Here is a 12,957-nt window from a genome sequence, read left to right as displayed (position 1 = left end):
TGCTCTGCATTGAGCTTTTTCACCGAATCAATAGAAGTACTATATACCTCGAAGGATAGGGCAAAGCTTCGTCGTTGAAGCCGTTGCCTGATATTCGAGAGTTTTAGTAGATCGTTCCGATACCTCCGATACCTCCGATAACGGTACCCGATAACAATATGATGCATGCGCAAAGGCAGCGGCGGAGTATCGGATATCGTTATCGGAGTCATCTACTAAAATGCTCCATTGTCGAAATCGCGAATCTGTAGAAGTCATCGTACATTTAGTCAAAACTAGAATAAGAATTGATTTATGCCCATTTTTCTATACCGGCATATATTGCCAGACAATAGCAAAGCACAGTAAGGTGATAGTTAAATAATAAATAAGGTTTGGCTCGATTTTTTTCTTCCTTTGGTTCTGAACAGGTCGAGACTCGGTTGAGACGTTGGTGAATAAAAAGATTTTCCAGTATGTAAATAGAAGTAATCGAAAAAAAAAGGGCCACTCATAACAATTAATTAGTAAGTCGGTTAAAACAAGAAAATCTAAACGCACGTTTGCCGTGTGTACCTTTCTTGGTGCCGTTCAAAAACGTACGGAGCACGAACCGACTGCAGTTTATTCAGGTGTTCTCAAGATAGACGTGCGCTGATGCCACGGGCAGCGAAGGGCAGAGTACTAAGTAAGCTGCGCTATGGCCCCACTCACGAGTTTCACTCTCCTCAAGCCCAGAATATCAAGTCTACGTCAGCCACTGTTATGTTTTATTTGTAAAAATACCTGCTTGAGATAAGATGCGTCCTACTGGGGTAAAGAGAGGAAGAAGCAGAAAGGAAGACTATTACCATTTTTGAAGTGCTCGCAAAGAGCTGACTCACAAAAGGGGTGACTGAGGTGCGATAACCTGACTGAAATTCACAAATAAAGTGGGCCAACCCTAGAAGTTGGACTAAGAAAAAGTAAGTAGCTCGTAACACACGGTCAAATAAGGTGAAAGAAGCAAAACAATAAAATAAAATCCATCCCGTTTTTTAAGAGAAGCTGATAAGTGTGCAGCAACGAACGAGGATGCTTGTGGCTATAACACGTTCACATATTATCACATCTCTTTCAGTGGATTTTAGGGTAAACAGAGCGTTGTCTCGTGTTGTGACATTATGAAAATGGTCGAAGTCACTATAACCGAGAAGGACATTGTTAATTCTTGTCTGTGCACTTACCGCCTCGAGCTTCTCGAAGAGGCACACAATCACTTGGTGTCCTCCTCTCCCCGCCTTCGATCGCAAAAGAAAAAACAAAAGGACTAAAAAAACGAATGTAACTTGCCCCCCCCCCCCTTTTTTTTAAATGTTTATATGGATTTTTTGACATTGTTGTTAGGGTCTAAAAATAATAATAAAAAAAAAAGTTTCAGGGGCTTGTTGTTGCAAAAAAAAAAAATAGGCGTTGCGAAACTGAAGAGTGCCAAGCCTCCCTTTGCAGTGTCACTGCGCTCGACTTTACCAAAGTAAAAACAACCCTTTCTTTAGAAAGGGGGGGGGGGGGGTTGGTCCTGAAAAAAAATGTAACGGATTACAAGGAATCCGTTACATAAAAAATGTAAGGGAATTACTTTAAAATTACACTAGAAAATATGTAATTATTCCGTTAATAAATCACTGATAAATGTAAGGGATTACGAGTAATTTCGTTACTTGTAACGGATTACGTACAAGTCTGCTTCCAGTGTTATAGAGAGGTGCCCTTCGGTTTTTTTAGTGCAAAAATACAAAATGATGTAGAAGGCCCGCTTGACTTCCTTTTTCTTTCCCCTGAACAGCCTGGAGAACCTCGTACGGCAATGCCACCTGATGTAGGCGTTCCTTCCAATAAATGTTTCTCCGCTTCAATAAGACATATATAGGCCTTGTCTAGCTTATCTTTATCAGTGCAATACATTGCCATTCCTTTCACGTTATCTGCATTCTCCCGTAGAGACCCTCGGACTTTGGACAAGCTATGTTTTTTCCTTTTTGGAAGGCTGCTGAAATCAAGTTGGTGTGTTTCAGCCTCCGATTCTGGTGGTGGAATGGCCGACCCCCCTTCTGAAATCAGATCAAACCCGTCCAGTGCTAGCAGCGGTCCTGACTTGTACTCTTCGGGCAGTGAATCGAATGTAAAAGCTGTATCATGTTGAAACACGGCACAAAAGTGCTTGCATGGCGACTTTGTTTGAGCAAAGTCTAGGCAGGAACAAGACGGGGCGTTGAAGTCAACTGTGTGAAATTTGCCAGGCACACTGGACTTTACAGTGAAAATGCCAGTTTCATGTCCACGTGTCACGTCTCCCTCTCCGTAACACAACGCTGCCTCAAATCGGTTCATAATGTGATTAACTGCTGAAGGCGGCCTGTTTTGGAGGCAGTGCGGTATACCTTCATGGTATTTCCTATAGCATGATGACCGCCGAATGTTTTCTTGGCAAAAGTGCTGATGACGATCAGGGAAGAACTGATGCACCAGGACAGCAATGAGCCCAGTCAAGCTCTTAACTCTTCCATGACCTCGTTGCAGGTAGAACTGTTTCAGCAGCTTGTTCTGGGACTCTGTGCCATTATTTGTTGTTATGACGACACTGAGTTGTTGTTTATAGTGTTTAACCCACATGTGTGAAACAGGAATCCAGTATGTAAGCATGTATTCCTTTAGCCGCTGGTTTTCCCAGAACTCAGACACTCTCAGTGACCTGTAAGCTGCCTCAAACTCATCGCATGAGGTAGCGTGTGCCAAACGCCGTAAGAGTGAAAGTGCACTTTCCCTGTCAGTAACACCATTTTCTTTGCGTCGCATCCATCGTTCCCATGCCTGCTCGCGGTGAAAATCGCATAGCATTATTTTGCTCTGCGGGAAAACGGACTTAATTGCAGCTATTTCCGCCTGGCAACAGTCGATCATGAAATATTCTGGATTCAGCTCTTTGTTCCATGTCCTGAACATTTCAAACGCTTCTGCAATGCAGGAACTTGTTTCAAACTGAACCATAAAGGACCCAACAGTCATGTAGCACAACGGAGTCTTAACGACTAAAAGGAACAGCGGTAGGGCATAGTCTGTTGTTTTGCTAGTAGCATCTAGACCACGATCTAGACACACCGCGCTGCAGGGGGGTTTTGTTTTTTTAGATCCTCAAAAAGTTTAGCTGCGTTCTCCTGATCGAGGTCGCTGCACCTTTCTTGCCTTAGTGCCAGTTGTATATGATTGACAAGGTCATCATTGGTAGGGTAGAATGCACGGCAGCTAACAACAGGGGGCTGTTTTCCGGGGAGCGGAGAAAAGCTCACCGGAGATAAGCTCACCGGAGAAAAGCTCACCGGAGAAAAGCTCACCGGAAAAGTGTCAAATGCGGAGAAAAGCTCACTTAGATTTTGGTGCAAGTAAAAAAGTTCACTAAGACTGCCAGAAATAATAATTATTCCTACTTGTTTTCTTTTTTTTTTTTGCCGAAACTGAATGAAACGACAAAAAAACTTTTGGTTTGTTGCGTTTTTATGTAAGAGAGGGTAAAAGCGCTAAAAACAACGGACAAGTTAAAGAGACGTACAACACAGAGCGCTACTTGCAACTGAAGTTTATTCCCAGGAAACACACATATATACACACCGTGAAATCGCGACATGTACTTTAGAAATGCGACATCACCCCCTCATCGCTCGTCTGTCCGCTATCTATTTTACAAAAGATTTCAAAAACGCCATCTCAGAGCCAAACAGGGCTATAGATGGGGCGCTCAAAAACGCCATCTCAGAGCCAAACATCAAAAACGCCATCTCAGAGCCAAACATCGCCCCACCTATAGCCCTGTTTGGCTCTGAGATGGCGTTTTTGAAATCTTTTGTAAAATAGATAGCGGACAGACGAGCGATGAGGGGGTGATGTCGCATTTCTAAAGTACATGTCGCGATTTCACGGTGTGTATATATGTGTGTTTCCTGGGAATAAACTTCAGTTGCAAGTAGCGCTCTGTGTTGTACGTTTTAGCGCTTTTACCCTCTCTTACATGGTTCTTCTGTCTTTTTTATGTATAACATCCTTCTGACTGGCGCTGTAGCTGAAGACCTTGACATTGTAGGGCATTCCTATTGTTTCCCATTTTTTTTCTGGGAACAAGTATTTCTCCGCTCTCTTTGTGAGAAATACAGTCTGCTTTTTTATTGGTCAGAAGCTGTATGGTTACGCAAGAGGAGCTAAAGGAAATTGCATATATAAACAGCACCTCCTATCAAGTGACCAGTCTTGCCTTCCTTGTGTCATGGAGGTCATTCTGACCAACTAGGGAAAGAAGAAAGTGCTTCTAGATGGGTACGAATATTGTATGAAAGTTACAAGAAACGACTGGATACGCTGGCAGTGCCGGTACCAACGAACAGGTTGCTGCAAGGGAGCCATCACCACCAATCTTGATGTAAGTACGAAATATCATACTTTTCGCTTGTGTGCAAGTTTTGCAGTAATGTTTCACTTTATTTGCACAAGCGTTTTTACGTAAAACCTTCTTTCGTTTTTACATTTAGAGTTACATATACATTATTGCTGACACAAATTTTTGTCATTTTTAAACGCAGATTACCCGCTTTTGGTCAGTGCAGGAGCACAATCATGCAAACAATCATGGCCTTTCTGATGTCACCAAACTAAGGAGCCAGCTAAAAAGGAAAGCTGTAGAGACCGCAGAACCTCCTAGCCGTCTGCTTGCTCATGCTTTGAGTAATTCAACAACATCCGTGCGCGAAAGCATCGGTAGCCTCGAGACTATTCGTCGTGACCTGCGCCAGCAAAGAAGTAAGGTGCGTCCACCGGAACCCCAGACCACTGCTGATATTCAATTACGAGATACCTGGACAATGACCGGAGGGCCGGAAAAGCAACCGTTTTTGATCTATGACAACGGGCCGGAGAGGCGAGACCGCATGCTCGTTTTTGCAAGCCACGAACAGCTGCGGGCACTATCAACAAGCCGAACCTGGTACATGGATGGAACATTCTCGGTGTGCCCAAGACTGTTTAAACAGTTGTACGTTATGAGGTGTACAGCTGGGGAGAGCACCGTGGCGTGCGTTTATGCTCTGCTCCCAGGCAAAACCTTCTCCATATACGAAGAGCTTTTTCAAGCGATTTTGGACACGTGTGAAGCGAACGGTTATGCTCCATACCCTGAGATCATCATTAGCGACTATGAGATGGCCGCCATAAGAGCGTCGAAAGCGGTCTTCGGAGAAGATGTCACCACGAAAGGCTGCTTCTTTCACCTCTGCCAGAGTACCCACCGCAAGGTAACGTTACTCCCAAAATAATCTTGAAAAGAAATATGGACGCCTCTAGTACCAACCATCTATGGCCAACCAACATAAAACCTATGATATGACATCAAAAACAAAGAAAAGGCATTTGACTAATTTTGAAGTGCTTAGCTCCCCAGTACCAAGATATAGCCTCTACGTCAAACTCAATTAATGCAACCGCATCAGGATCTCATCGTATCTCTTTTTGTTCTATTCTTTTTCAAGGTACGCGAGCTGGGCCTCATCAGCAGGTACAAGACGGACGACAGGTTCAAGAAGATGTGATGAATGCTAGACGGCCTCGCATTCCTCCCTCCCGACCTTGTTCCAGTTGGGCTGGACTACATCCGTGGTCAGGCTCCAACAGACCTCGATGACCTCATCGACTATTTTGACGCGACGTATGTAAACGGAACGTTCCGAGCAGTGTCATCGAGAGTAGCCGATGGCGCATTAACCACAACGATGCGCCGACGACAGTGTGGAACGTGTTGGAAGCCACATTAAACAACGAAGACCGCACAAATAACGCATGCGAAGGATGGAACAGCGGGTTTAAGAAGCTTGTCGGGCACAGCCAGCCCAGTATATGGAAGCTGATCGACTGCTTGCAACAAGATCAAGCCCTATCGGAGGTAATGCTGCTGCAAATAAGCCGTGGGGAACCGCCGACGAAGAAGACCAAAAGGGCGACAAGGCGCCTACAGGACCGCCTCAGGAACATCTGCCTGGACTATCTTGAGCACAAACAAGTTCCAGCCCTTCTGGAAGCGGTCGGAAATTGTATTCGATTCTAACGTGCGTGTATGAAAAAAATAATTCATGTTTGAGAGAAAATAAACGCAAATCATTCAATTTATGACTCCTCTGTGCAAAATCACTTTCGCTCTTTAATGCGGAAATAATATGTGGAAGTGAAAATAGACGAGTCACTCATTGAGCGTGGTGAGCTTTTCTCCGCCTTCTCCATTGGTCCGGTGAGCTTTTCTCCGGTGAGCTTCTCTCCGGTGAGCTTCTCTCCGGTGAGCTTTTCTCCGGTGAGCTTTTCTCCGGTGAGCTTTTCTCCGGGAATCCTGTTTTCCAGCGAACAGAACATCCGTACATAATATCGGAGACACTTTTTTACCTCTGGCACTGAAGTGAGGCCTTCACGCACCAGGTCCCTGATTCGCTGACTGACACTCACGTCCACAGTCTGCCCGAAGTTGATGATTTCGGAAAAGTCATGTTCCGTGTGGCATGATTTCCTAGACATTGTCAAGATCTTTTTTTTTTTTTTTTTTTTTTTTTTTGTGAATTCAGTGCTTGTCCCGAAGAAAGTGCTTCAGAGAGCTTTGCGAGTTGAGCTGTCTTCAGACGCTTGATTTGGTGCTGTGAAGCTCCGTCTTTTGCCTCGACCTGTGAACAGGGGGTATTACAGAAAGCAGAAAATTATTAACGTCACAAAATGTGTTGGTCATAGCTAAGCTACTCCAGCTTCCAGTATCAAAAAAAAAAAAAAAATATTTACTATATGTTGAAGGAACAAAATAGTAAAAGCATCACCCAAATAGCAATTAGTTTAAAAAAGTATACAAGCACCTTTTTGCGACTTACCTCGAAACTTGGAAATCATGGCTGCCCCGCAGCCCTTCTTTTTTGTGCCCTGCGATTTGGTCTTTCTCCTTCTGAACGTCTTGTGAGTCCACTCGAAGCTCTGATCTCTACTCTGAGATAAAAAAAAGGAAACTGTTCCAAGTTTTTGTTTTATGCATGGAAGTATAACTTTAATTAACTTTAGGATGAATTAAACATACAATGTAAAATTGTAGTTATTGTCTGCTCGTAGCTAATATGAGTTCCGCAGGAAGCTATATTGGTCAACTATGTATGAGAACCATACTGATTCAACTTAAAATACTCCAAAAGGTTGGACACACGCATTATACTTCCTCCTTTACATTTTATGTGCAGCACACTGCTTTATATTAGGCTGTGTTGTAGGTAAACAATTACCAGCAGACGTGACGGTCGAAGCTTAAGAGAAGTGACAGAATAAACTGGAAACGTATTTTCACCTGTTTATGTCCCTCCAAAAAGTCAAAATTTACTGCAAAAGCTATGCATTGCTAAAACAATTTGTGCTATATATTGGTCAGTTGACGGATGATGCTATATTGATCGCTTGATTAATCAATCAATTACATCAATGGGAAACTTATTAGTTAAAACTATTTTAGTAGGGGAGTTGTACAGTGTGAAATTAGAACAGCTACTGATCTGATTCCACTAAAATTGTTGTATTTGTTTAAAGGCTAAAAGATGGGCACACTTCTAATAATTCACATAATGAGTTTCAGTCCACGTGTTTGGGAATATGGAACTCTCAGGCCTCACGTGTGCGCAGCTGCAGTTGTTTTTAGGGTGCTCCGACAGCTGAAATCTCACAAGCTTCCCCAATGTTCTCATTATACTCTTCATTAAAACCGAGTTATACATTTATAATGATGAAACATTCTCGGCAACTGCGGGACATATTTTCTGACGTTCTGTAACAATCCAAATGCAATTTTTTGTCGATCATCATTGCTAAACAATCAATTAATTTATGTATATATATAAATTAATTAATTGTTTAGCAATGATGATCGATGAAATTTTTCGTCGATCATCATTGCTAAACAATTAATTAAGTTAAATATATATATAAATTAATTGTTTAGCAATGATGATCGACAAAAAATTGCATTTGGATTGTTGCACATGCACGCAAACTGTTACAAATCATTCAAACCAATCATTCGGAAAAGAGGTCATTACTAATGTTCATAAAACTGTTCATTTATCCTCTTGGAACTCAAAACACAGTTAGCAAGTCTTCACAATTTTGATTGGTCAGTGCATAAAATGTTGCATCCGATGTCCCTTAGAAATTAGTATAGGCTCTTTACCTTGCCGATCGGTATCAGTAGCCCTCAGTAACCTCCACGTGTACGATCAGCTGATTTGACAATATATAAGAATATTGCTATTTTCTCCGCAACATCAGTGAAAATGTATATCTTTAAAGTTAAGAATATGGGACACACATGACATGACTGACTATTGTTCAAATACATGCATTTCAACGACAATACTGACCAATGAAGTTGCCTTTTTTTCTTGAGTCTTGTGCCTGTCTTCGCCAAAAAGACATCCTTTGTGTATTTTGGAGATAACTCTGAATAGGGAGTTTTAGAATAGCGCACGCTAAAGCTTTGCGTGCGCAAAGAATAGCGTCGTCGCCACTGCGCATGCTCCGAACGCAAACCAGATTTTGCGCTTTGCGTGCGCAATTTTAGCGTGCGCTATTTCTCGGATATAGCGTGCGTACGCAAAGAGTCTTTGCGCTTCTCCAAGGAGGATTCGTGATGAGAAGTTGGCTAAAGCCAAGACGAGCAGAGTTGAAAAAAAAATGGCGGCTTCCAGGATTATGTCAGCGGCTGCTTTGGCGACGTCGTGAGTGCGACGTCGGCGGCATCCTCGTAACTGCGATTTTCAATACGGGACAACATTGTACTCCATTTGCCAACGACCACCGAGAGCTTGATGCTTGTGACGCGCGAACATTTCTCGGCGAAGGTACGATGTGCGAAGGTCAGTACACGAGACCTCTCCTGCCGAGGCGACGCAAGCGGACACGACCGGTCAACCGCTCGCTTCGCATTCTCACGTTTAAACAAATCTAAAATAATACTCTGGACCAAAAACTTTTTTTTTTCTTAAGTTACAGCATTTCGTGTGTGAAATAAAAATTGTGACTGTATCTTGGTGGCGTCGCAAGCGCGAGATGCTTGGGCTTTTGCGTCGCGACGGAGAAACGCTATTCTAAAACTCTCTCGCGTCGCGTGCGCTAATACAAGCGCTAAATTTAGCGCTAGCGTGCGCTAAAATTGCGTACGTTATTCTAAAACTCCCTAATGGCACGTCTAGGCGAATCGGCACGGCACTTTTCTTCAAAGAGAAGAATAGTCGATAGGATGGAAGCTTGGGCGAGCTCCAGTTTCTATCTAAATGATAGCGATGAGGTAGAGGGACGATTTGTAAAAATGTTTCGTTGATATATTTTTTTCCGTTTCTTCTTTGTCTCTTCTCTTTTACTATTCTTTTGCCTTCTCTTTAGAATTTTCCTTTGTATTTCGTGCTACTTCTTCTACTTATCACGTTCTGAAAAGTCAACCCAGACGTTGAAGAGAAAAAATGAAGTAGCCGAATACACAAGAGTTGTAAGTTCAGCGCGTGTGCTTGTCTTCCTGAGTGTCTGGTGTGAGATTGATTTTTCCTGCGCTGTCACCGTCAAGTAAGAATAGTCGGCCTGCAATGATTAAAAATTTCCAGTCAATACGTGTCTAACGGTGTGATCTTCGAGGCTCATATATATATAGAGCACTTGTTTTCAACATATTTCTTCAGTCTGGAATATTGCATCTCAAGAAAAAGACCGTGTATTTATCTAGTGCCCGGTGAGAGGTAGCAGCAATGCGCATTAGATAACGCTGGCCCCTACGCAACTTGCTTAGGCCAGTAATTCGACAACAATGGCATACAAGGAAACAAATCAGGCAGATACTACAATGACATTACAGACTTCCGTCTATGGCGGTGTCAGGAAAATATATATATTTTTTTTAACGGCCAGCGCTCGCGCAGGAGTACACGTGAAAGAGACATGCACGAAAACGAAACCACGTTTCTCGATGCCTGGCGGTCCAAAGATCATTGATATGATATAACCATGGGCGTATTAACCGGGGGGGGGGGGGGGGGGGGGGGCAAGGGGGCGCTTGCCCCCCCCCCCCCCCCCCAGTTCTCAGAGTGGGGGGCAAAGTATTGTTTTGCCCCCCCCCCCCCCCCCTGAAACAGCCGCCACTGGGCAGGGCAAACACTGGCCGGAGGCGCCCAAGGATTACAATACGGGCACCGCCTCCCGGCACCCGGGGGCATATTTTTAAAGCCCAGACGATACAAACCCTAGCAACGGCGCTCACGCCGGAATGGCTGGTTCGTGGAGATAGGCGCTGTCGCCGTCAACATAAACAGCGGTTACAATGCGAGTTTCCGAAGCGGTAGCGTAACTCATAGAGTTATTATAATGTACGCTAGAGGTTCAAGTGGCGCTAGTTTGCTGACGCAAATTGAAGCAGACAGCAACCAGTCGAAAATTGACTTCCGGTAATGCATTTCTATGGAAAAAAGTGAGTGCACTTTCTCTCGGCGCTCGATCATAAGATCAAATATCCCGAATAATTCATACGTACTAGGTAGCTTGGAACATTTCTCAGTCAGGCCGACGAAATAATTGGTCAGTTACGGTGTTTTCCTTTCAAATCCATCGCATTAAAAACGGTGCTAAAACAGCTTCGTACGTGTATTTATGTGCACTGTCGGACACTGTTAGCGCGAACACGACGTCGGAGCTTTTCAGCGTGAGGGATATACGTGCCAAACGAACGAAGAACATCTGGAAATTAAGAAAGACGGCAAGAACTACGCAGTAACACCGGATCAGTAACTACACGTGCATATACGATCAGAATTAATTGAAGGCCACGTAATCTATTCCTATTTTAAATAAGTAAGTTCCGTTTTATTCTTTCCGCTCTAAACGAAGCTGCTTGTTCTACGTTCAAAATATCACTCGCACGCTCGAAATCTTTGAGAACAAGTGCCCGATAAAAGCTGCCTGGCAGAGAAAACACCCACGGACTTTATTCTCTACGTTTTGAATGTTTTTATCCGCTCATGCACGACGGGGTCATTTTTATATAGTGACAGGACTTGCATATTATCAATATATAAGCGTCACCGGATTGCTGGCGAGCCTTGAAGACACTCTACATTCCTTTCGATTGTAATTTTGCTTCGAATCGTCGCTTGTTTCTACACACCTGCTGCGGAACACACGTTTGGGACTGAAATGTAGCGAAGTTAAACATCGGTCACTGATGAAGAAAAATGCGCTAACTAAAGCAATTACACTTTTACAGTGTTAATCAAGGTACATACTATTCGGTACGACCTAAATAAGCAAAGTGTTCCGTGTTATTTTCCGGCGAAGAGACAAAATGCACGCGCGCTTTCCCATAGGAATACACAGGAAGACTGGAAAAGTAGACTGGTTGCTGTCTGCTTCAATTTGCGTCACGGAAGTCGCATAGACACTAGCGCCAGTTGAACCTCAAGCGTACATTGTAATAACTCTATGGCGTAACTTAGTGGTCAGATGTCTGCCTCATACGTAGCAGATCCGGGTTCTATCCCCGGCATGGGCTTACTTCTTTTTTTTTTTTCTCGTACATTTTGTTTTGTCGAGGCATTTGGCGATATTTATGACATTTCTTTTTTACGATTAACACTTATAAAAACGAATGTTGTCGACGAAACATTGCTGAGCTAAATCGCTCAGCCATGTGTGTGTTCCCGCTCTTCTGCGGCGCGTTGCCTAACTCAAAATCGGGCGCGTGGTACCGCCTCGGAGATTGCGCTTGCGGCTGACGAGCGTCTGCTACACGTTCCGAAACTCGAGATACCGCCTGCGGCATTGCTCCGCATTTCGCCGTGTCAGCGCATCTTGCTTTATAACCAGTCGAGCTTATCGCTCAGTTGAGCTGCCGTGACTTCTTGCTTTGTGGGTGTCATGTCAGTAAGCGCTCTGTAAGCGCTATCTTTGAGGCGGCACCACGCGCCCAATTCCGAGTTAGGCGCCGATTCGCAGAAGAGCGGGGAAAACGTACATGTTTAAAGGCACAATAGGACGCGCATGCGCTTTTGTGTTATCTCGAAACCAGGCGACCCGCCGGCAGATGGCAGAGCAATGCATTTCAGTCGCAGCTCGCGCGTCCTGGGGACTTTTGTCCCCGACTGTACTTATGGTACACCCCTAATTGGAGGAATTATTTGGAACCACTTGCAACTCTCAGGGAGTCAACGGATCCCTTTGAAATAGGGTGCTTTTTGACGCCATTTGTTACACCCAGGTACTCACATGACACCCGTAAATTAAGGCATTATTTAGCTCCGCCTATAACTCTCAGGGAATCACCTGGTCCCCTCAGAATTTTGTGCTTTTTGGTGTCCTTTTTTACAACTAGGAACTCGCGTGAACCCCATAATTGCGAGTGCTGTCGGAAACTATGCACAACCCACGAGGGTTCCCGCGACTCCCCACTTTTGGGGTCGACTTTGTACATGGGACTCACGGAGCATCCGCGAGTCCCATGGGACCATGGGACTCGCGGAGCTCCACATGGTGAGGGCCCTTTTTCAGAACCCGAGACCCAGTTAACTGGCTTGTTCAGGTATGCTGGGAGCGACGATTCCTCAGGCCAGCTGTCATATGAGAGAGTTCTGAATTCTTTGCGTGTCAAATTCCTTAAAGGGGCCATAAAACGAATTTTGGGATGGGAAAAATTATTTTAAATTGGGACTTTACTAATCGCATATCGTTTAGTTGGCCAAAAGAAAGAGGGTAGAAAGTCAAAATCCAGCTTTTCGGTACGAACATTTGAAAATATAGGGAACTATTTTGTACCTTTTTTACTTCGAAAGCTCTCCGCCTTTTCACTATGATAAATCCGCGGTTCCCAAAGCGCGTCAGCGGTGCCAACCTGACGTCAGCCGAGCCCAGCTCACGCAT

At 44.1% G+C, this 12,957-nt stretch overlaps 2 pseudogenes; one reads left to right on the top strand and one right to left on the bottom strand.

The window, feature by feature from the left end:
• Positions 1 to 1,869: 1,869 nt before the first annotated feature.
• On the bottom strand, positions 1,870 to 2,662 carry LOC115320134 (annotated as a pseudogene).
• A 2,167-nt stretch (positions 2,663 to 4,829) lies between these two features.
• LOC115320135 lies at positions 4,830 to 6,698 on the top strand (annotated as a pseudogene).
• The last annotated feature ends 6,259 nt before the right edge of the window (positions 6,699 to 12,957 follow it).

The sequence above is a fragment of the Ixodes scapularis genome, unplaced genomic scaffold (assembly GCF_016920785.2).
Source record: "Ixodes scapularis isolate PalLabHiFi unplaced genomic scaffold, ASM1692078v2 PGA_scaffold9__187_contigs__length_104089568, whole genome shotgun sequence".
In the NCBI taxonomy this organism is placed as follows: domain Eukaryota; kingdom Metazoa; phylum Arthropoda; class Arachnida; order Ixodida; family Ixodidae; genus Ixodes; species Ixodes scapularis.
This window is presented reverse-complemented; position numbering and strand designations above follow the sequence as displayed.